This window comes from Aedes aegypti, chromosome 3 (assembly GCF_002204515.2).
Source record: "Aedes aegypti strain LVP_AGWG chromosome 3, AaegL5.0 Primary Assembly, whole genome shotgun sequence".
In the NCBI taxonomy this organism is placed as follows: Eukaryota; Metazoa; Arthropoda; class Insecta; order Diptera; family Culicidae; genus Aedes; species Aedes aegypti.
Window position 1 is genome coordinate 131,535,514 of NC_035109.1, and position 21,873 is coordinate 131,557,386.

Genomic DNA, 21,873 nt, shown 5'->3' on the forward strand with positions numbered 1-21,873 from the left:
CTGGTTTGGGGATATATCTCAAGCATCCTCACAAACTTTCAGGTTTATACCATGTTCAAATCCTTGCTTATAAATAGAAGTTCATAGGTGTTTGTCAATACTGCACCGTGCATGATTTTGAAGTTTTACGCTATTTTCATAGTAATAAACATTTTTTAGCGCAAAAAACTTCACAACACACAATTCGACAATAGTTACGGCAAGCAACGTTCACTTACTGCAACTTACATTGATATTTGTGCTCCATTACGAATAAATAAAAACGTGTGATACAATGATCAATTTCACCCTTCTGATCAATTACACCCGATTTTAAAGATACTCACGGAATCCCAAGTGAGATTCATTCCAACAATGCGTCACATTTTCAAGGGGCAAAGCATGAGTTACACGAATTGTACAAGAGCCTCAACAGCAAGACTGGTCAACAGATGATTAGATCCGAGCTTGCACACCAAGGAATATCGTGGCACTCCATACCACCCCATGCTTCCAACTTTGGTGGCAGTCCGCTCCGCCAAAACGGCCCTGAAAAGGGACATCGGTGCCAATCAGCTTACTCACGAGAATTTCTGCACTTTGCTCGTACAAATCGCAGCTGCCCTCAATTCAAGACCTTTTTCCCCGTTGTCAGATATGAAAGCCCTCACCTCAGCTCACATCTTGATTGGGACCTCCATGCAAGCCCTGCTAAAGCCCGATCTGACAGGTATACCCTTGAACCACCTTATCCTCTATTAGCAACGACATCAGATGTTCCAACGATATTGGCAGCGCTGAAGCCATCTCACAACACTTCAGCAATCTAGCAAGAATCTTCAGCCAAGTCTCATCAGCATCGGTAGCATTGTAGTTCTTCGGGAAGACAACCTACCACCCCTGCAATGGCCCTTAGCGAAGATTAACGAGGTCCATTAGGGTGCGGCTTATTTATCAAAAGTTCTCAAAACCAAAAATTCGTGTGCTCTACTGAATTCTAATCACATTAAAAGAGAAACCTCAAAATCTGAGCCAAAAATATTAAAATTTAGAGGTGGCACAAGCGCCTTGAAGGTAAATTTTCAGGTTATGAAAAATTACCTTCAGTGAAGTAAACATAACTTTGTTATTTTTCAACCGATTTTGAAACTTTTAACCTTTAAAATTAAATTTTTGAGAACTCTATAGAACATCAAATTTGTCTAAAATCAAAAAAAGTTTAAGTTACAAGTAATTTATTCAAAATTTTTCCTCATTTTTCTAAAAATTTTGACTTTGTTTGACCATAACTTCATGATTACTCAACCGATTCCAAATCTTTTTACATGATTTAGAAGATAATTCAATTGGTTTCAAACCTTTCATACATCACATTTCACTAAAAAATGTCTTGACCAAGTTTTTCAGCAAAAACTGAACAAAAACATGACTTTTTACCGAAAAATGCCAGTTTTTTTTAATTTTTTGCCAATTAAATATTATCTCTAAAGCTGAAACTGTTTTTTCTCATTTGTTTATGTTTTGTGAATGACTTTGCAACAATTTTTAAATAATTTTGCAACAAAAATATTTTTGCATATGTGAAAATAAATATGCACTATTCAATGTGTAATTAGGGCAAGATGCTTTATAAATTTAAGTTTAATAGAAAACATGCAATTTCCGGCGACAAAAACTTAAATAATCAATAGAAATTTTATTTTTTAATTGAAAAATCATGTTTTTGGGTAGTTTTTGTTGAATAACTAAGGTAAAATATTTTTTTTAGAAAAATGTGTTGTATGAACAGTTTAAAAATAAATAAACTTACTTCAAAAACATGAAAAAAGATTTAGAATCGAGTAAGTAGTTATGAAGTTATTGTCAAACAAAAATGATTTTTTAGTAAAATGAGGAAAAATTGGATACACAGTGGATACGAGTAACTGACACTGAAGAAAACTGCAAGTGGTAGTCGAAATACGCATATCTGTCAAAGATAAGCATTTGGGAGCGGAATTTAAAGGTACACGGTACTCCATCTACTTTTAAGTTTCTCTATTTGAGATTCTGCTCAGAGGATTCGAACATTCATTAAAGAGATGAAGAAAATGTTAGTTAACTAGTAAGAAAATCTAAATTTATATTGAAGCGAGTTCCAGAGGGCTGGTTGTGTAAGCAAGTAGTATGAATTACTATCTTACCCTAAATTGAATTTAAATTGCTTAAGCTAAACATGGAAATTAGGGGCCTTCCTTAGCCGAGTGGTTAGAGTCCGCGGCTACAAAGCAAAGCCATGATGAAAGTGTCTGGGTTTGATTCCCGGTCGATCCAGGATCTTTTCGTAATGGAAATTTCCTTGACTTCCCTAGGCATAGAGTATCATTGGAAAAGAAAGCTCTCAGTTAATAACTGTGGAAGTGCTCATAAGAACACTAAGCTGAGAAGCAGGCTCTGCCCCAGTGATGACGTAATGCCAAGAAAAATAAGAAGAAGAAAAAGAAACAAGCAAATTTGAATTTTAATTGGCCACCCTAAAACAGGTGTAACTGTTTTAAAATAAGAGACACTCAAATATTAGTTGAACACACGATTGAAAATGTCCAGTGTTCATGCAACACAAAGTACAACTATCGGTCCGTAGTTACATGCAGATCTTTATATTCGATCCAGTACCGTTTTGTCTCAAATTCCGAACAGACTCAGGCAGTCAATTGAAATTCAATTTTAAAGTCTTTCAATATATTTTATACCTCGGGAGTAGTAATGATTCTCTAGTGTTTGACCAGTTAAACTTGCTCAGATAAATTTATTTGCGAAATTATTCATTTGAATATGATTTTTTCGTTTTTTCGGAATTCGAATCAAGGTTTTCGGAATATGAGACAGACTGAACCCAGTGTTGTTTCAATAAACATTTTTTTCGGCACACCTGAAAGCTAACAGTTAGACTTTGCGGAGTAATTAAAATTTTCACAAACATCGGCTAAATTATGACTATCAAATGCATTTGAAGTTACTGTTGGCCTCAAGAGTTCGAATATGCGTATATTCAGCAGCCTGCATATTTAGTTGGTTTTAGTTACAGCACAATACGAAAAAGACGCAGAGCGAATGCAGCAGAGATCAGTCCCTATGCTCTATGCTCTTGGGTGATGTCGTAATCTTCGGAATCCGGATGGTCTCCGGAATTATGAGACTCCATTTTTTTTTCGGACGAAACTCTTAACATGATACGCGCACAACTTTACTCCTCGAATTTACGCTAGTGAATAAACTTTTTCCTTCATTCCGCGAAGCGGTTGGAAGCTTTCGCAATCTTCGTTCATTTCTTAAAGCTTTTAACGTCGCTGCATCAAGACTGCTGTCGTTCGCTACCAACACAGGGTTGAACTTATCGTAAAGCAATCGATACACAATAAACAGAATGTAGATAAACTGCCAAACAATTAAATAAGTTCAAAACTGGTTCAATAATGTATTTTATAGATAATTTTATTTGATCCAACCATTTATTAGTAAAGTATTTAAGGTGTACTTAATTGTAGATTATTTTATTTCATTTAGCTCAAACATTTATTGTTCTGCATATTGATACTGCATCACCCTCCTTGTCTATTCTAACAAAAAACATGATACACAAATTGGTTGTCAAACTTTGCAGGTTTTCTAATCACATTTTTCGGTCGCAGAGTTCTTGTGACTGAAACACTACCCTTAGAAAAATTATCATTGTTATCATCATGTCCTCCTTCGCCAACACTATTTCCATGAGCTTTTCCTTGAATACCAGAATCGAACAATTTTTCTGGAGCTTGTTTCACGTCGTTTATACTTCGGGTATATTGCATTCCATTTTTGTTAACTACAACTAATTTTGGCCCATCTCTTAAATTAACCGTGTATTGTTCTGCCGAAAAGCTAGGATCTACTTTGTTACGTTTCTGTTGCAGTATCAAAACTTTATCACCAATCATGATATTAGGCGGCATCAACAAGTTACGTAACGCTCTAGGGGGAGGGGGGGAGTAGCTCAAGCGTTACGGTTCATACAAAAATTTGAATGTTTTCATACAAAAAGCGTAACGGAGGGGGGGGGGAGGGGTTCAGCAATTTCCAATTTTAGCGTTACGTAATAAATGGACGCTGCCTTAGAGTCTTTCGCCATACGTGCTGAATCTGCATATTTCTTATTCATTAACTTCGATTCAGCATCACGCTCTCTTATTTCAGCTCTGTCCACCTTGTTGTTAGAGCCACTTCAAAGGCTTGAGAATATTCCACGGAACTTCCATCCTGTCATTAATTCAAAAGAAGTAACTAATAGCAGTAGCACTGCGCCCAAAACTCTCCGTCGTTAACAACGTACGGTACCGACGGCCGCCCCGGTATGACCTAGAGCGGCTCAAGCAACCGGATGTCGCAGTGGCATACGCGCAGCAACTCGAGGCTGCATTACCGGAAGAGGGTGAGCTGGACGAAGCCCCTCTTGAGGATTGCTGGAGAACAGTAAAAGCAGCCATCAACGATGCAGCTGAGAGCAACGTCGGGTACGTGGGACGGAGTCGACGGAACTATTGGTTCGACGAGGAGTGCCAGGAGGTTTTGAAGGAGAAGAATGCAGCGCGGGCGGTCATGCTGCAGCAAGGGACCCGGCAGAACGTGGAACGCTATAAACGGAAACGGCAACAGCAGACCCGCCTCTTTCGGGAGAAAAAACGCCGCCTGGAGGAGACGGAGTGCAAGGAGATGGAACAGCTGTGCCAGTCTCAGGAAACACGTAGGTTCTATCAGAAGCTCAACGCATCCCGCAACGGCTTCGTGCCGCGAGCCCAGATGTGCAGGGATAAGGATGGGAGCATTCTGACGGACGAGCGTGAGGTGATCGAAAAGTGGAAGCAGCACTTCGACGAGCACCTGAATGGTGCTGAGAGCACAGGCAATGAAAGACGGGACAAAGGAGGAAATGCCTTCGTCAGTACTGCGGAAGATGGAAACCAACCAGCCCCCACTTTGATGGAGGTTAAGGATGCCATTCACCAGCTCAAGAACAATAAAGCTGCTGGTAAGGATGGTATTGGAGCTGAACTCATAAAGATGGGTCCGGAAAGGTTGGCCATGTGTCTGCACCGGCTGATAGGCACAATCTGGGAAACAGAACAGCTACCGGAGGAGTGGAAGAAAGGGGTAATCTTTCGAGAAGAAGGAGAACTTTCGAGCGATCACCATTCTAAATGCGGCCTACAAAGTATTATCCCATCATCTTCCGTCGTCTATCACCCGTTGTAAACGAGTTCGTGGGAAGTTATCAAGCCGGCTTCGTTGACGGCCGATCGACAACGGACCAGATCTTTACTGTACGGCAAATCCTCCAAAAATGTCGTGAATACCAGGTCCCAACGCATCACCTTTTCATCGATTTCAAGGCGGCATACGACAGTATCGACCGCGTAGATCTATGGAAAATCATGGACGAGAGCAGCGTTCCCGGGAAAATAGACTGATAAGAGCGACGATGGAAGGTGTGCAAAATTGTGTGAAGGTTTCAGGCAAACACTCCAGTACGTTTGGATCCCACCAGGGATCTTCGGCAGTGTGCAGGAAAACGGTGTGTGGCGGCGAAGGATGAACCACGAGCTCGCCCAACTCTACGGCGAACCCAGTATCCAGAAGGTGGCCAAAGCTGGAAGGATACGATGGGCAGGGCATGTTGCAAGAATGCCGGACAGCAACCCTGCAAAGATGGTATTCGCTTCGGATCCGGTTGGTACAAGAAGGCGTGGAGCGCAGCGAGCTAGGTGGGCGGATCAAGTGCGTATCGATATGGCGAGCGTGGGGCAGAACCGAGGATGGAGAGATGCGGCCACGAACCGAGTATTGTGGCGTGAAATTGTTGATTCAGTGTTATCTGTATAGATGTTAACTAAATAAATGAAATGAACTAGTAGCAGTGAATAGGGAATTAATGTACACCCGATTCTGTTTTTACACGGGGGATGCGTACCGTGCAAATGTGATGGTGTACATAACGCTGAAGAGCTACTTTCCAGTTCACACCATCTAGTTTGGATCCAGCTACTGCTTTTATCAGACCCTGATTTCGCCTGATTTGTCCGTTTGTTTGAGGGCAAAAGGGGGTTAGATTTAAGAACCCGTACTCCATTTTCTTCCCAGAAGTGCACAAACGCCGCGCTCTGAAAGGGAGAAGCATCATCGCTTTGGATAATTTTTGGACATCCCCAGATTTTGAACACCTCACAAAGGCCGGCATTGTCAGCATCTGTTTGTTTCATCTGAACAACCGATAGATAGCGTGAGTATGCATCGACTACGATCAGAAAATGTCCAGTACCAAATGTGGGAATTGAAAGAAAGTCTATCTGAATGATCTCCCATGGTTCCTCTGGCAACTCCTTACATGAGAGCGGAACTGGGGGATTTTTGCGCGATAACATGGCACAATTATCACATTGCTTAACAAATTTGACCACATCAGTTGCCATTCCTGGCCACCAGAAAAAATCACGCATTACTCTTTTCATTGCCGTTTCAACCACATGCCCGCTGAATGCCAATTGCATCACTTTCGATCGTAATTCACTTGGTAATATCGATTTGTCATCTTTGAAGACGAGAGATCCAAGTACATGAAGACTATCCTGTTGTGATTCGAATCTGCGCAGTCTGTTGGGCCAATGTTGACATAATGTAGCTCACGAAGCTTTTGAAGTTCTTCGTCGCTCTCTGATTTTCGTTCTGCATATGGGTACTACAGGTGATGGGGAGAATGTCAATATCCAGCAACAAACAGCTCTCAAACAATTGGCATCATATTTGCAGCAACATAAATAACTAAAAAATGGTTATAATCACGAAAGAAAGCGGTATCACATGCCAATTAAACATTTTTCGGAAAGCAAACATATAATGGGGCTCTGCACAAAAATGATACCTTCTCTAACACCTCCATGAAATTAGTAAACAACAAGGCCAGTAAACGTCAAACTGCCATACCATATCAAAACAATGCAGAGCCCCATTACAGGATCACATTAATGGCTCCTTTTTGACTACCGTATGTTTAGTTTTGCGCACGGATTATCATTTTTGACAGCACGCATGAACAGAGTTCACGTTATCAGGAACCTCATCGCGAATATGGTGTTATGGGTTCTAGATATCGTGATTTCAAAGTCATGGTTTTGAAAGCGTTACTAAGCAAGCATGCCGGTGGAACGGGCATGAACTGTGTTCTAGGATTAGTGGTTACGTTCATGAAAAACGAACGCAAAGAATCACGCTTTTGGGAACTGAATCATGAAGCAGAACAAGCAGTGCATTCCGTTTACCACGACTGTTTGCTCACGGCTCATGCTAGATAAGAATTTAACTTTCAAAAATCACATTGAGGGCGTTCAAGGCAAATGTAATAAATATGTAAAATGTCTTTATCCGCTTATTAATAGAAAATCAAAACTTTGTCTTAAGAACAAGCTTTTGATATTCAAACAAATTTTCAGGCCAGCCATGTTGTATGCTGTACCAATATGGGCTAGCTGTTGTAATACCAGGAAGAAAGCTCTGCAGAGAATTCAAAATAAAATTTTGAAAATGATTCTGAAGCTTCCTCCCTGGTTTAGTACCAATGAGTTTAGTTTGAACGTTATTAAAGTTAATTCGATAAAAATTCTTTGTTTTTTCAAGGCATGTTGTTAGAGTTACAAAAATAATACATCTATAATTTTTTGATAAAGCTTGATTGGCCTTTCGTAAATGCTACTCCTGTATCGCCAGATCAGCTGCACTTACACAAGGAACCAACCAGATAAATGCTTGGGACTAACAAACACCCTCAGTGTATAAGTAATGGTGAACTTCTAGTTTTTAGGCAACAATGGTGCCTGCTAAAAGGGAAGAATTGATGTTACATTTAAAACTGGCCCAAAGTAGACCGGATATACCCCTGCATGTACGCCAGTTCATGCGGGAAGGTATAGGAGTAAGGATTTTGTTTATTTTCTGCTTTTTAGTCAGCATACTGCCATGAACTAATAGTTTGAGTGTGATAGTTTAAGAGTGTAATATAGAAGCAGGTGGAAGATACAACAAGGCCTGGGATTGAACCCATTACCTTCTGCTTATGAATCAGAAGCGGTAGCCATTAAACCACCAACCCCAAATTAACAATAACTCCCAAAGGAAAAGAGATAGGGAATTTCTTCACTTACCACATTACAAAGCTCTTAGCCGAGTGGTTAGAGTCCGCGGCTACAAAGCAAAGCCATGCTGAAGGTTGTGGTGAATGAGCTGTATAATTGTTCAGAATTCATTATGAGTGTACAATTCAGCTAACTGGAAGCTTGTGAGAGTGTTCGAAGAACGTCAATGAGCGTCACATCGGAATCGATGATGATCGTGAATGAGTAAAGTGGTATACGTAAATGGGCGATGAAGGAAAACGAATGAAATTGATGGTGCGAGAAGGTGAAAACGCGACAGGCGAGTTGAGGAGAAGCAGGACGAAAATTTCAGTCTTGAAAGTACTTTTGCGTGGAGTAGCCGTCGGTTCGATTTACGGAATCAAAATCATTTTTTTCTGAGTGGGATTATTGAATATCGTTACGCTCACTACAAAGGTGTCAGGGTTTGATTCCCGGTCGGTCCAAGATCTTTTCGTAATGGAAATTTCCTTGACTTCCCTGGGCATAGAGTATAATAGTACCTGCCATTTTTGTATATATGCGAAAATGGCAACTTTGGCAAAGACAGCTCTCAGTTAATAACTGTAGAAGTGCTCATAAGAACACTCAGCTGAGGAGCAGGCTCTGTCCCAGTGAGGACGTAATGCCAAGAAGAAGAACAGTGATTAATATGCTACCTTGATGAGATATTATGATTGAAAACGCTGGAGCAAGAACCAGTTTTCTATGGATCATCCTATATCAACATAGGAAAAGAAGTTCTGAATCAGTTAATTTCAGAGCTACATTTTTTTTTGCTGAGTTGCTTTAAATTGAAACATGGTTTACAGTTTTGCTGAAGAATGTGATATGGTATGTATTACCATAATTTCTACAAATAATAATATAAGTAATAACATTCATATAAAACCATTCATAAAAACCAGTGTTCTATTCAGCTTTGACGACCTGTTGCTAAAATTGTAACGTGTTAGAACATGTCTGATTCAGCAATTCCAAATTTCTTAGAAACACTTAATTTGATCCTTGAAACACGTAAAAATGTCATACGACACAAAATTACATGATTTTTTCCAAGTGTGCATTTATAAATGTAGAGATCTACATGCGGCCCGCGGGCCGTAGTTTGAGCACCTCTGTAACTACCTAGTAGGGTTGGACTCTGTACCTGCACTGGGCAAGAAAGGAGATCCTTCTCGACCCATTATCTCATCGTTTGTTAAATTGGCGGCGCCGCAGCCTGCATTGAACTATTGGGAACTTTTTTCGCCTCGAGGGGAGGGAAATTATCGGGTGTGTGGAAATTTTCTCTCGAGCAAGCATACGAAAACCAAAATCCAACCGGGCTGCAGTGGGAAAGTTGCAAATTGAATCTAATGAACAGGAAGCCCTCACTCGAATTGATGCCTCAATGAGATCGACCGAGTGGAAAATGGGACTGGAATGATTGTGATGCGGTTATGTTTCTGATTCCTTTTTTTGTGGGTTTTTGGGAAAAGGGTCAGAATTTGAATAATTGTAAATGCGGATTGATTGGCTTGCTGGGCGAAGCTCTACAATAGCTTTTCAATACCGTATGGATCGATAATTGTTCGCACCAGCATTCCACATTTAATTATCCATTAAATCAATCATTTTTACAAAATCTTTTGATTTTTCTAAATACAACTTAGGTATGATTTTCGACTTTTTGTTTCTTACGTTTTGTTCTTCGACCAATTATGCATATGATTTTCTGTAATTCACCATTTGCTCTTCATAGATTCTTTCAGAGGTCGTTAGAGTCCTCCTTCCCCCTGGCAAAAAAAAATCCTGGCGCCAATGTGAAAGTTTTGAATATCATTTTCCAAACATATTTTTGTCACTACTGCGTATAGATAGTATCCTATCGTGACACCAGTTCGGCCATTTAACCGTGCTAATAACATGTCCTGAGTGCAATGCCAAGTATGCATTCTGGAACGGCAAATGATAACTGCATTGTTCGCTGACTCTGATCTCGCTCCCTAACGATAATGACACTGCATTGTGCCGTTGATAATTATTCGTAGAGGAAAAAGCTTTTAGAGATAACATACGAAAACGATGCGAAATTGGAGAAAAAATGGGAACCTTACGGTAAAGCTTCTGTCTATTACTTTGTGACCAGTGAATCGGTGGAAATGTCCAGCGGATTAGATGGCCGAAGAAACGAAAGAAGCACTAACAATTACAATGTCTGAAGCTGTAAAAGTACTTTTCATCGCTAGGAAAGAGGGTCGTTAAGTTTAATGTTTATCGTGAGCAGTATATGTTTCAGGTTCTTTGTATCATAAATTGTAAGTTGGAATTCAATTGGCGATTAACATACAAGATTCGTTTGGTGTAAATCGTTCCAAGTGCCATTTCATTATCAAACACTTATGCAAATCATGTCCCACAAGCAAGCGACAAAACTATTTGAAGACGCGAGGAATGACGGATTACTTATTAGTTTTAACGATCAATATGTTGCTATCCTTCTTATAAACCATTCGAAAACCAAATTATGTTACTCCGACAACAAGCTTTGCGAGAATCTCAACAAAGAAAACTAGGGGTGGACGTGGCAAGATGTGCAAGCACCTTTTGTTTTTAACGCTGGTAGTTAAAGTAATAATGTGAAATATAAGGGTGGTTACCAATTTCACCAAAATAATATGCATTACTTAGCTTAAATCGAGCTCATCCTTAGGGTGCTCATCTTGCCCCATCTACCCCTACACGAATGCCACAACAGTTTTCGATCGAGTCCTCTCTGGATAGATTGCTGCATACATGATGGAAAATGCATTGCATAATAGCATGTTTCATCGCTAGCACCCCGTCATCGTCGTCGTCTACTAAAAAAAAACGAATATTGAGATTTATGCCACCATTGTATCATTATCCGCCCGGCAGCTTGTTGGAAATTTTCGATATTCACTTCAGTTGCATCGTTGATTGGAGATTGTTTGGAGACAGCGAGAAAATTGATGATGATGTTTTATTCTTTCGTCCCCATAGCTCTAACCAAACAGAAGGAGACAGTCGGAGAGTTGAGGCAGGGATACTTCTAGACGAACAAGTATGACGATCAGTAATTGGATGTTAATACGGTCACTGCTCACGAATGAATTCTTGAGACGAAAACGGTGGACGTTGTTAGCGAAACAAAATGTTTTAAAAGTTTTAAGTAGCTTTGTGATAGCAAAGCTATGCCACATCGATAAAGTATTATGAAAACTTTATGAATTAACATTTTTGCAAAAAAGTAGTGTTCTTCTTCATGACATTACGTCCCCGCTGGGACAGAGCCTGCTTCTTAAATAAGTGTTCTTATGAGCACTTCCACAGTTATTACCTGAAAGATTGAAGGTTGCCATTTTCGCATTCGTATATCGTGTATATTATGCCCAGGGAACTCGAGAGAATTTCCATTACGAAAAAATCCTGGAACGACCGGGAATCTTACCCTGACACCTTCAGCATGGTTTTGCTTTATAGTCGCGGACTTTACTAGGCTGAGGAAGGCCCTCTGCTAAGAAGGAGTGTACTTAAGTATGAAAATGTGCTGAAAACTACAGTTGCGTTTACATTGACTATGCTAACATGGGCAGCTCACTAGGAAACCAACTAAAACGGAATTCATCAATTACAACTTAGGTTGGCGAAAAATACTTATTGAAATGAGATCTCGCTAACATTGTTATTGTCTTTTTTAGGGTTTGAAACATTTTCTGCAGGAGTTTCATAAGTAAAACTAAAATGGTAATTATATGAATTGATACAGTTATTGAGTCAAAAAGTTGAAGCAATAGCTTAATGGTATTTTCCACAAAAATGTAGATTTAGACAAGTTTGCCAAAGACTTATTTCGTCGTAAATTTGCTTAGGTCAAACTGTTATTACTTTATTATGTACTCGTGATTGGAAAAATCAATAAGAAATAAGTGTTGAAATTCAAGTTATGTCTGATGTGTTGTGAAAATTCAATTGAAATCTGTTTATAAATAATTGAGACCTACTCTTCCAAATATGATAATTTTATATGGAAAAACGAAAAAGTTGCAAATACGTTGTCTAATACTGTCAGTATTGTACAATGGGGTAACTTTGCATTTTGTTTTAAATATTGAGTAGTATGAATAATAAGCGTGTAACTTTACTACATATAGCATCTTCTCTAAAACAAAATCCACAAAGTTTACTACATTATTAGTAGGAACTAGTGGTCCCGGCAAACTTCGTCTTGCCATCAAGTAGGCTGTTGAAACATGTCATGGAGCCTCCCATACAAAATGACTTATTAAATACTCTCCCGTTTTACCAAGTTTTCCGAAAACATCCCTAAACTTTTTCGTCACACTAACACGTCGGAACCATTCAAGAAAACAAGAGTGAAAGAATTGTGCAAATCGGTTGTCCCGTTCTCAAGCCATTTCGTGACATACAAACACCACTTCATTTTCATTTACATAGATAGATAAAAAAAAACTTTTCGAGCATGTAGTACCGTAAAATTAAAAAAAAATACTACAATTTTCTGATGTAAAATCCGAATATAACAAAGATTCTCAAATCTCACAGATTCTTACAGACATACCTTCTCAGAGAAACCATAATAATTTCAAAAGATCCATAACCGAATTAAATACCGGATTTTCAATATTTCCACAAGAATCCCAGAATGAGTTACGTAATCCTTGAAATATTATAACAAACCTAGAATGTCTTTCGGAATCCCAGATCTACTTCAAAGTTTCTGGAATTCCAGGAATTCCAAAGGAACTCCGAGAACTTTGAATGTCATTATTTTCCTATGATTTTTACTCAAAAGTAAATTATTCCATTAAATTCAACAATTTCAAAGCATGAGTAGCAACCTCTGAAGCTATCTACCAGTAGCTTTGTAGTAAACGCTACTTTTATTCATACCAACGCGTTGTTTGAAGTATTTTTTTTAAACTAGTTCGTTTGTTTGGGGCTCAAATGCGTGTAACGCTTTACGGAGCCGAAATTCATTTTTTGTATTTTATTACATACAACTAATTGTTTTTTTTTTTTGGTCAAAATTAATATGGGATGTAGCCAGGGTACTCGTGGCAATTCGAGGTTAATGGTCACAATTTTTAAAGAGAAAGGCATGGTAAGGATCGGGTTTAGGGCTCTCTGCAGCTCACCCGGGAGGTGTAGCGTGGTAGCTCTATTATCGTGTCATGGCGTTGGTACCAATTTCTTGCCGGTATTCGTCTGCCGGATGGCCAGGATCCTCAATCCAACACAGAAGGACAACATAGAAAAAAAACTGGAGATGTTTGAAGCATGTTCAAAAGGTGTAGTGAAGTAAATGACACAAACATGTTCCACTTGTGTTCCACATGTAGTATTAACTACCGAGAATGTAGTAAACTCAACTTTGCTACATTTAATTAATACCGCCCATTGCACATTGGTCCACGGAACGAAATTGAGTGGAATAAATTAATAACTTGAAAAATATAAGAGATAGGGTTTTGGTATCTTCTGAACATTTGTTTGTCTGGTCAAGGCGCGTTATATGCAAAAGTTTCCCAAGCGCCAAATTTCATAGCTTTCGAAATTGAAGATTATAAAAAAATATGAAAATATGTTTCTTCATAGATTCCTTCAGTAAAACTTTTACTGAAGTTCTTCTAGGAATTTCTCTCAGATATTCTCCAAGATCTGAATCAGGATTTTTTTCCGGAAAGCTCCTCAATTTCTCCAGATATTTCAAGCGATTTCTTCTGGTATTCTTTCAGAGATTCCTCTAAAAAATCAAGGATTCTTGCAGAGAAGGTTAAAGGCTGCACGTTTTTAGTTTTGTGGAGGGATTATTAGAGTATGTGAAAGTTCAATTAGTGGTTTTCATAACTTCAAGGTTTTCTCCAGGAATTTTTACTGGAGTTACACAAAGACAATTTCTTCAAGGACAACTTAAGATATTTCTCTATTGATTTCTTCAGAATTTCTTCCACGGAAACATACAACGATATATCCAAGTAGTCCTCTCAAGATTCTTCTAGGAATTCGGGAGATTTCTTCCGGATCGCTCCAGGGATTCCTGCAGGTGTTCCATAAATTGCAAATTTTCCAAGAATTTCTTGCAAGAATTCTCCCAGAGCTACCACGAGGAAAATCGCGACATGAATAATTCTAATGATTTCTCCAGATTATCATCCAGGGATTACCCAAGAATTTCTTCAGGGACCCGTTGTGGGCCTCAAAAAATCCTACGGGGATTCCTTCAAGAGTTCTTCTTGGAATATCTTCAGAGATTCTCCTATCAATCCCTGCATGGAATTTCATCAGAATTTATCCTAAGAATTATTACAAGAATATTTTAGGAAAATTTTTACAAAATTTCCTTCACTGAATGCTCTACATTAAATCCTTTTGGAAACCTCCACAGATTTCTCCTGGGATTTCTCCAAGATTTATTCCAGGGTTTTCTCCAGAAAAATCTCTCAAGGTTTTTTTTCAGGGATTCCTCCACAAATTCCACCAGCAAATTCTCTACAATGATGTTTCGTAGGATACCTCCAAGGATTCTCCAGTAAATCTTTCAGAAATTCTTCCAAAAACCCTTCAGAGATTCCTACAGGAGTTTCTCCAGTGACTCATCCAGAATCTCTTTGGTAAAATCTCTACAACGATTACAGCAAAGATTTTTTCAGCTTTTTCTTCAGGAATTTCACAAAGGATTGCAGCAGAAAAAAACTCTTAATTATTTACTCTAGAAATAGTTCCAGGGATGAGCTGGTAGATAATCTACTGCATATTTTAATGAAATATGCTTTTATTCTACACAGTCTTCATTATAAAAAAGCAGACATTTTTTCAGGAATTCCTCCAGAGATTTCCTCAGGAATCCCTCGATAGGGTCCTTGAAGAATTTCTCCAGAGATTCTTCCAGGAATTTGACCGGGGATTCCTCAAGGGATTACTCTAGATTTATATTTCTTTTTCCAGAGTTACAAAGCATTTAGCCGCATTGACCAAGGAGTGCGGGTTCGATGCCGGCTTCAGTCCAGCAAACTTTTCGTCAGAAACGAGTTTCTACTGTTAAATTTGGCGTTGCATGATAGTTCCGTCGATTTGTTCAAAGAACAAATCGTTCACCATAAGCATTTAGGAGTCTTTTTTAAGAACAACAAGGTTTCTCTAGGGATTGCTTAAGGAATCTCTTCAGAAACTTATCTAGTTTTTTTTTTCAAAAAACTTTTTCAGGAAAGGAGTTCCTAGAGGAATCTCTTAAAATTTTTAGATAAAATTCCGGATGAATTTTTATTTGTTTTGATGAAATCCCCGGAGGAATTTATGGGCAATTTTCAAGGAATTTCAAGAAAAATTCACGAATAATTGTCCGGAGTAGTTTTTGGAGGCCCAGAACGACAGGGAATTCATGAAGTTATTTCTCGTAGAATCCCTAGATGCATTTTCTAGGAGAATTCTGGAGCAATCCTGGAGGAAATCTCAGGAATAATTTCTAGAAGTACCTCGAGAAGACTACCAGAGGAAATTTAGAAGAAATATCTGGAGTAATCTTTGAAGAAATCGTCGAACTGTGATTTGAAGGAAGCCTTGAAGACATCTCTGCATTAATCCCTGTAGGAATTCTTAGAAAAGTCCCCGACAAGATAGAAGAACCAAGAACAACATAATGTGTTGCTCTGATATGATTTTATTTTACAATTAGTTGTTATAAAACATATACCATTTGTAGTTACAATAACGAATGTTCTGACAAAACTTAAAGCAAATAAATATAGAACATAACAAACCTATTAAAATTACAGCAAAGTTTTTAATTTCAATGAATCTATTACAAAAAATGTGACAAGTTAAGAACATAGCCATTTTGTTAATAAAACTATGTAATCTTCTGTTACTTTTAACAGCTTTTGTTTTAATATGTAATAATCTTGTTATGTGATTCTGCACGAGTCTCTGACAGAAATTTTGAAGAAAAATCAGGAGAAGTCCCAGAAGTAATCTCTGGAAAAATCCCTGAGAAATCCTTGGAGAAATTCCTGGAGAAATCCTAGTAAAAATTTAACTCTGTAACTCTGTCTTTAACTATTTACCTCCCTCACTCTTTGTTCCCTTTAATATCAAGTGATGGAGAATTGACGGTTTCCTTTTTTTTTTCATGGGGCCTTGCTTAGCCGAGTGGTTTGAATCCACGGCTACAAAACAAAGCCGTGCTGAAGGTAGCTGGGTTCGAATCCCGGTCGGTCTAGGATCTTTTCGTAATGGAAATTTCCTTGACTTCCTTGGGTATAAAGTAGGATCGTACCTGTCACACGATATACGCATGCGGAAATGGCCACTTTGGCAAAGAAAGCTCTCAGTCCCTTTGGTTGTGCTCATAAAAACACTAAGCTAAGCAGCAGGCTCTGTCCCAATGAGGATGTTATGCCAAGAAGAAGAATAAGAAGAAGTAAATTATATGCGAATATAATAATTTTATGTTTGGGAGGCCCAGCGCTAAACAAGTAGCTTTTCAGCTAGACCAAAATGAGGGACATGGGTTCGAATCACACCAGTCGAGGATCTTTCCGAGTTGGAAATTTCCTCGACTTGCGGAACCCATTCCGGAATACTCCGACCAAATCCAAATGTTGGTTCTCTTGGTGCTCTTGTAAATCGGAATGAAAACCCATGAAATTTGAACCGTCGTTATATACATGTGAATTTGATATACGCCAGTTCCTTCTGTACAGGATCCAGGTTCCTTCGTGCCCTTGTGTCCACAAAAATCGGTTTAAAAATTGATTTTTGAGAGCGTTTCAAAGTCATGCGTGATTTTTTATCCTTATACATAATGTGTCACTTTTTTTTGTAGCGCAGCTTGTAGAGGTCGCTGAAAGCTTCTTCTAGCACAAAAATGTTCGGTTCCAGAAATTAGGAAAAGCCAGATTTCTATCTTTTTTCTTTACAAAATTACAGATTATTTACCGTGCCAATTGGCCAAAAATGACCCCAATGCGGAAGGTTGAAAGCTTAAAAGAAACATCATTTTCAGATTTTTCTCAGTATACTTAACCGATTCCTATGATTCTTTCAGAGGAGCTCCATGGCATTGGGCTCCATGTTGTAAAAATGCTTTTCGTTAAGCAATTTAAGCCCCTACTATAGATAGTAATCAAAACTTTATGAAAAATCAATCGTGGAACACATTGTTTGTGAGTGCCGAAAAAATGTTTAAATCTCGTCTATTTTTGATATTCGAATTAAAAGCCTCTGTTGGATTACAAAACTCGAATCTCTGGAGCATGTAAATTACTTCTAGAGCTACCCGTTCATGAAGACCATCCAGCGATTGCCAATCATCCTCTATACACAATTATTATCAAGTTGTGCGCTGTTTTCACTTCTCTATTTTGACGAGTCAGTGCATACAAGGCTACATTTCAGACGATTGTACCCCGTTTGGCATAAAGTCGTTTGGCATAAGGTCGTTTGGCATAAAGCCATTTGGCATAAAGTCGTTTGGCATAATGGTTGTTTGGCATAATGGCCGTTTGGCATAATGGTCATTTGGCATAATGGCCGTTTGGCATAATGATTGACTTAAAATAAATATCGGCATTTTTATTGCTTTTACCGAGATCAACACTACCGAGCCCATAGCCAAAATAGTTTTGGTTATAAACAAGCGTGGTGTTCGTTCAAAGATTTTCAAAGCTTAGAATTTCAAAAATTGTTGTGACATTAGAGACCATTACTAAATGAAACTCGTGACAGGTCTCTACATCTCAGAACATAGAGTATCTTTGAGCTTGTTGCGATATACATATTCGAAAACAGTAAATTGGCAAAGAAAGTTCGCAGTTATTCATCAAGGAAACGCTCATAGAATATTTCGCTGCAGATCAAGCTATGTGCCAGTTTGAACGTAACACTCGATGAAAATTACTTGATAAAAGAATGGATTATTTTTGCAAAATATCAAAAGCTCTAATGCGACTTAATGCAAAAATAGCCTATATACGAGAGCAGATTATATTTCGTTTAAAATGTTTAAGGCTCTAACGCAAAAAAAACCTTTTCACAGCATAGCTTAAATGAACAAAACATCTTTAATAGAAAATATTTGTGGCAAAAATTTCAACGGTTCAATATAAATTCTAATTTTGGAAGTGTACTTGAACCACTGTCTATTATCGAGAGAAGGGAAAATTAGTGATTGAAATAATATTGTTTCCAGCATATCTCGAAAGGAGATCACGCGTTTGCCCCTGAAGAAAAAAATATGTTGAATATTGGCAGGTTCTAAAGTAATTAGCATTCTAAAAAACACATCTGGTAAGAATTGATAAAACAGCAAAATATAAAAATGGTTAACATTTAGCTTTACTAAATTATAAAATTTAAAACAGTATAAATAATATTTTATTTTTAAAAGAAGGCAAAATTTACAATTAAACCAAAAGAAGAATGGACGCCAAAAATTATTGCGGCATAATAAAACGAAAAAGACATGAAAAAGTGCGTTCAGAATCATCGGAGGGATTGTGCTACTTTTCCCCGAATGCCATTTCCCCGAATGACTGGTTTCCCGGAAAAGTGGTGACGAGAAAGAACGATAAAGAAGGAAGTATTCTGTCATTCTCGGCTATAAACGTGTTGGCAAAAATACTGAGGACGGTAACACTCGAAAGAACCGCCAATTAAATGTAGAAGGGTACATATAAGATGGTCAGTTCGTTCACCACCCTGAAATGTATAAAGTTACGACAATTATGAGTGCTTAAAACTTTACTGGGAAGTGGGCTGGTTGGGGAAACGGGATATTCGGGGAACTGGCATTCGGGGAACTGGCGTTCGGGGACAAGTAGCACAACCCATCGAAGTAACTGCAGTAATCTATTTATTTTTACGCTGATAATTTGAGCAGATCAATGTTATCGATTGCCGCCCTTTTGTCAGTTGGAAACAAAAAAATACTTTAAAAGTATAGCTCCAAAAACAGCTTATGCGTAAAAGAAGAAGAAATTTGTTGAAATTTAAATCAAAAGTTTTCATACCTAAAATAATAAATAAAAACATAAAAAAAACTTAACTGCAAAAATTTATTCCAATAGCAAAACTCAAATGAAGAAATAATATTTAAAGGAAGGGTAATTTCTGGATAAATAATAAAATACTATTGGCAATAACTGTCCTAATATGCTTAAATTTATTCAAGAGCAAATGAAAGTTGAATAGAGCGTCATTTTGTATCAATTGACTCCCAAACAAGCCTGATGTCATCAGAAAGATTCAATAGAAACGGAAAAGCGAAAAATTGAGAAATTCTTGGTTTCAGACTCATTATGCCAAACGACTATTATGCCAAACGACCATTATGCCAAACGACCATTATGCCAAACGGATTTATGCCAAATGACCATTATGCCAAACGACTTTATGCCAAACGGCTTTATGCCAAACGACTTTATGCCAAATGACCTACCACCATTTCAGACAAGACGTACTACCGAGCAGGCTTTATTCTGCTCATCTTGATCTGATAGATGAAGCGACCTCGTACGCTCACAACAATTATGAATCAGCATTCGCTGTTGGTTGAATAATCCGTGGCTGACAGAGTGGAGAGAAACGTTGGCTCTATCCAAACGCACATCTTCCATTTGACAGCTCTAGCTTACTGCGAGGCTCTGCAAACACATCATCATTGCTTTTGGGATGAACTGAGGTTGGTTTCTCCGTCAACACAAGAGCATGATTTCGCTGTCCTCTTTGCCCTTTTGGGCAAAGAGCTACAAAGAGACAACGAAGAGCTGTCTGGAAATGCTCTTCCCCGAACTGAGAAATGGGAAAACATGCTCTCCCCATAACTGAGAAAGGGAGAAAATAATCTCCTTCTCTTTTAAGCACTGAGGTTGTCAAAACAAGCTCTTCACCACTGTGGGAATGAAAATAACAAAACACAAACGTGTGAACTCTTCATCCCGCAGAGCTCGTACGCTCAGTTTGTGTGTGGGTAAAATCGCTTCTCTTTTGTAGTTGATCATTAAAAGGGGAAGAAAGAGGATAAGTCAAGAGCAAGGAAGAAGCCTGCTACCGAGCGCAATATTCATTGAATTTCTAATTTGATTTGGTCTACAATAGGTTTGACCAACAATTTATCTTAAGATTTAATCTAGCTTAAGAATAAACCGTATTTTGTGTGAGTGTGAGTGAGTAAAGGCGCTTAAGCCAAGGCTCTAGAGCCAGGACATGAAGAGAAAATAACTGTGTCCCATCCAGGCTTCGAATTTATCCCTATCATTTATCATTATCACGTCTATCTTTTGATACTATCAAATGATACTATCCCTATGGGTAGTGATACGGATACTATCACTTCTTGAAAAATGATGGATAGAAGATAGACTTTATTATCTCTATCAATTGATAGACGGATGGAGATACTATCAGCATTTTTTCATCAATGATGGATCAAGCATATCATTATCATTTATCTTTGGGGAAAAATATACTATCAGCAAATTTCCATAGCTATCCCTATCTATCCTATCATTGAAACAAAAAAAAAACGAAACCAAAATCTTGCGCATAATGGGAAAAAGCTAATAGAAATAACTCAAAATATGTTCTCATGGGTATTTTCGGAACGGACGCGACGAGGGGATGACGAAAATCGATGTCCGACGCCATTATTAAATCCAAGATGGCGGCCTCCGAATTAGAAGAATCATTGAAAACCCATGCAATATGGGTATTTTCGGAACGGGCGCGACGAGGGGATGACGGAAATCGATGTCCGACGCCATTATTAAATCCAAGATGGCGGCCTTGGGAGTAGTAAAATCATTAAGAACCCATGCAATATGGGTATTTTCGGAACGGGCGCGATGAGGGGATGACGGAAATAGATGTCCGACGCCATTTTGAAATCCAAGATGGCGGCCTCCGGAGTAGTAAAATCATTGAAAACCCATGCAATATGGGTATTTTCGGAACGGGCGCGATGAGGGGATGACGGAAATCGATGTCCGACGCCATATTGAAATCCAAGATGGCGGCCACCGGAGTAGTAAAATCGTTGAAAACCCATGCAATATGGGTATTTTCGGAACGGGCGCGATGAGGGGATGACGGAAATCGATGTCCGACGCCATTTTGAAATCCAAGATGGCGGCCTCCGGATTAGTAAAATCATTGAAAACCCATGCAATATGGGTAGTTTCGGAACGGGCGCGATGAGGGGATGACGGAAATCGATGTCCGACGCCATATTGAAATCCAAGATGGCGGCCACCGGAGTAGTAAAATCGTTGAAAACCCATGCAATATGGGTATTTTCGGAACGGGCGCGATGAGGGGATGGCGGAAATCGATGTCCGACGCCATATTGAAATCCAAGATGGCGGCCACCGGAGTAGTAAAATCGTTGAAAACCCATGCAATATGGGTATTTTCGGAACGGGCGCGATGAGGGGATGACGGAAATCGATGTCCGACGCCATATTGAAATCCAAGATGGCGGCCACCGGAGTAGTAAAATCGTTGAAAACCCATGCAATATGGGTATTTTCGGAACGGGCGCGATGAGGGGATGGCGGAAATCGATGTCCGACGCCATATTGAAATCCAAGATGGCGGCCACCGGAGTAGTAAAATCGTTGAAAACCCATGCAATATGGGTATTTTCGGAACGGGCGCGATGAGGGGATGACGGAAA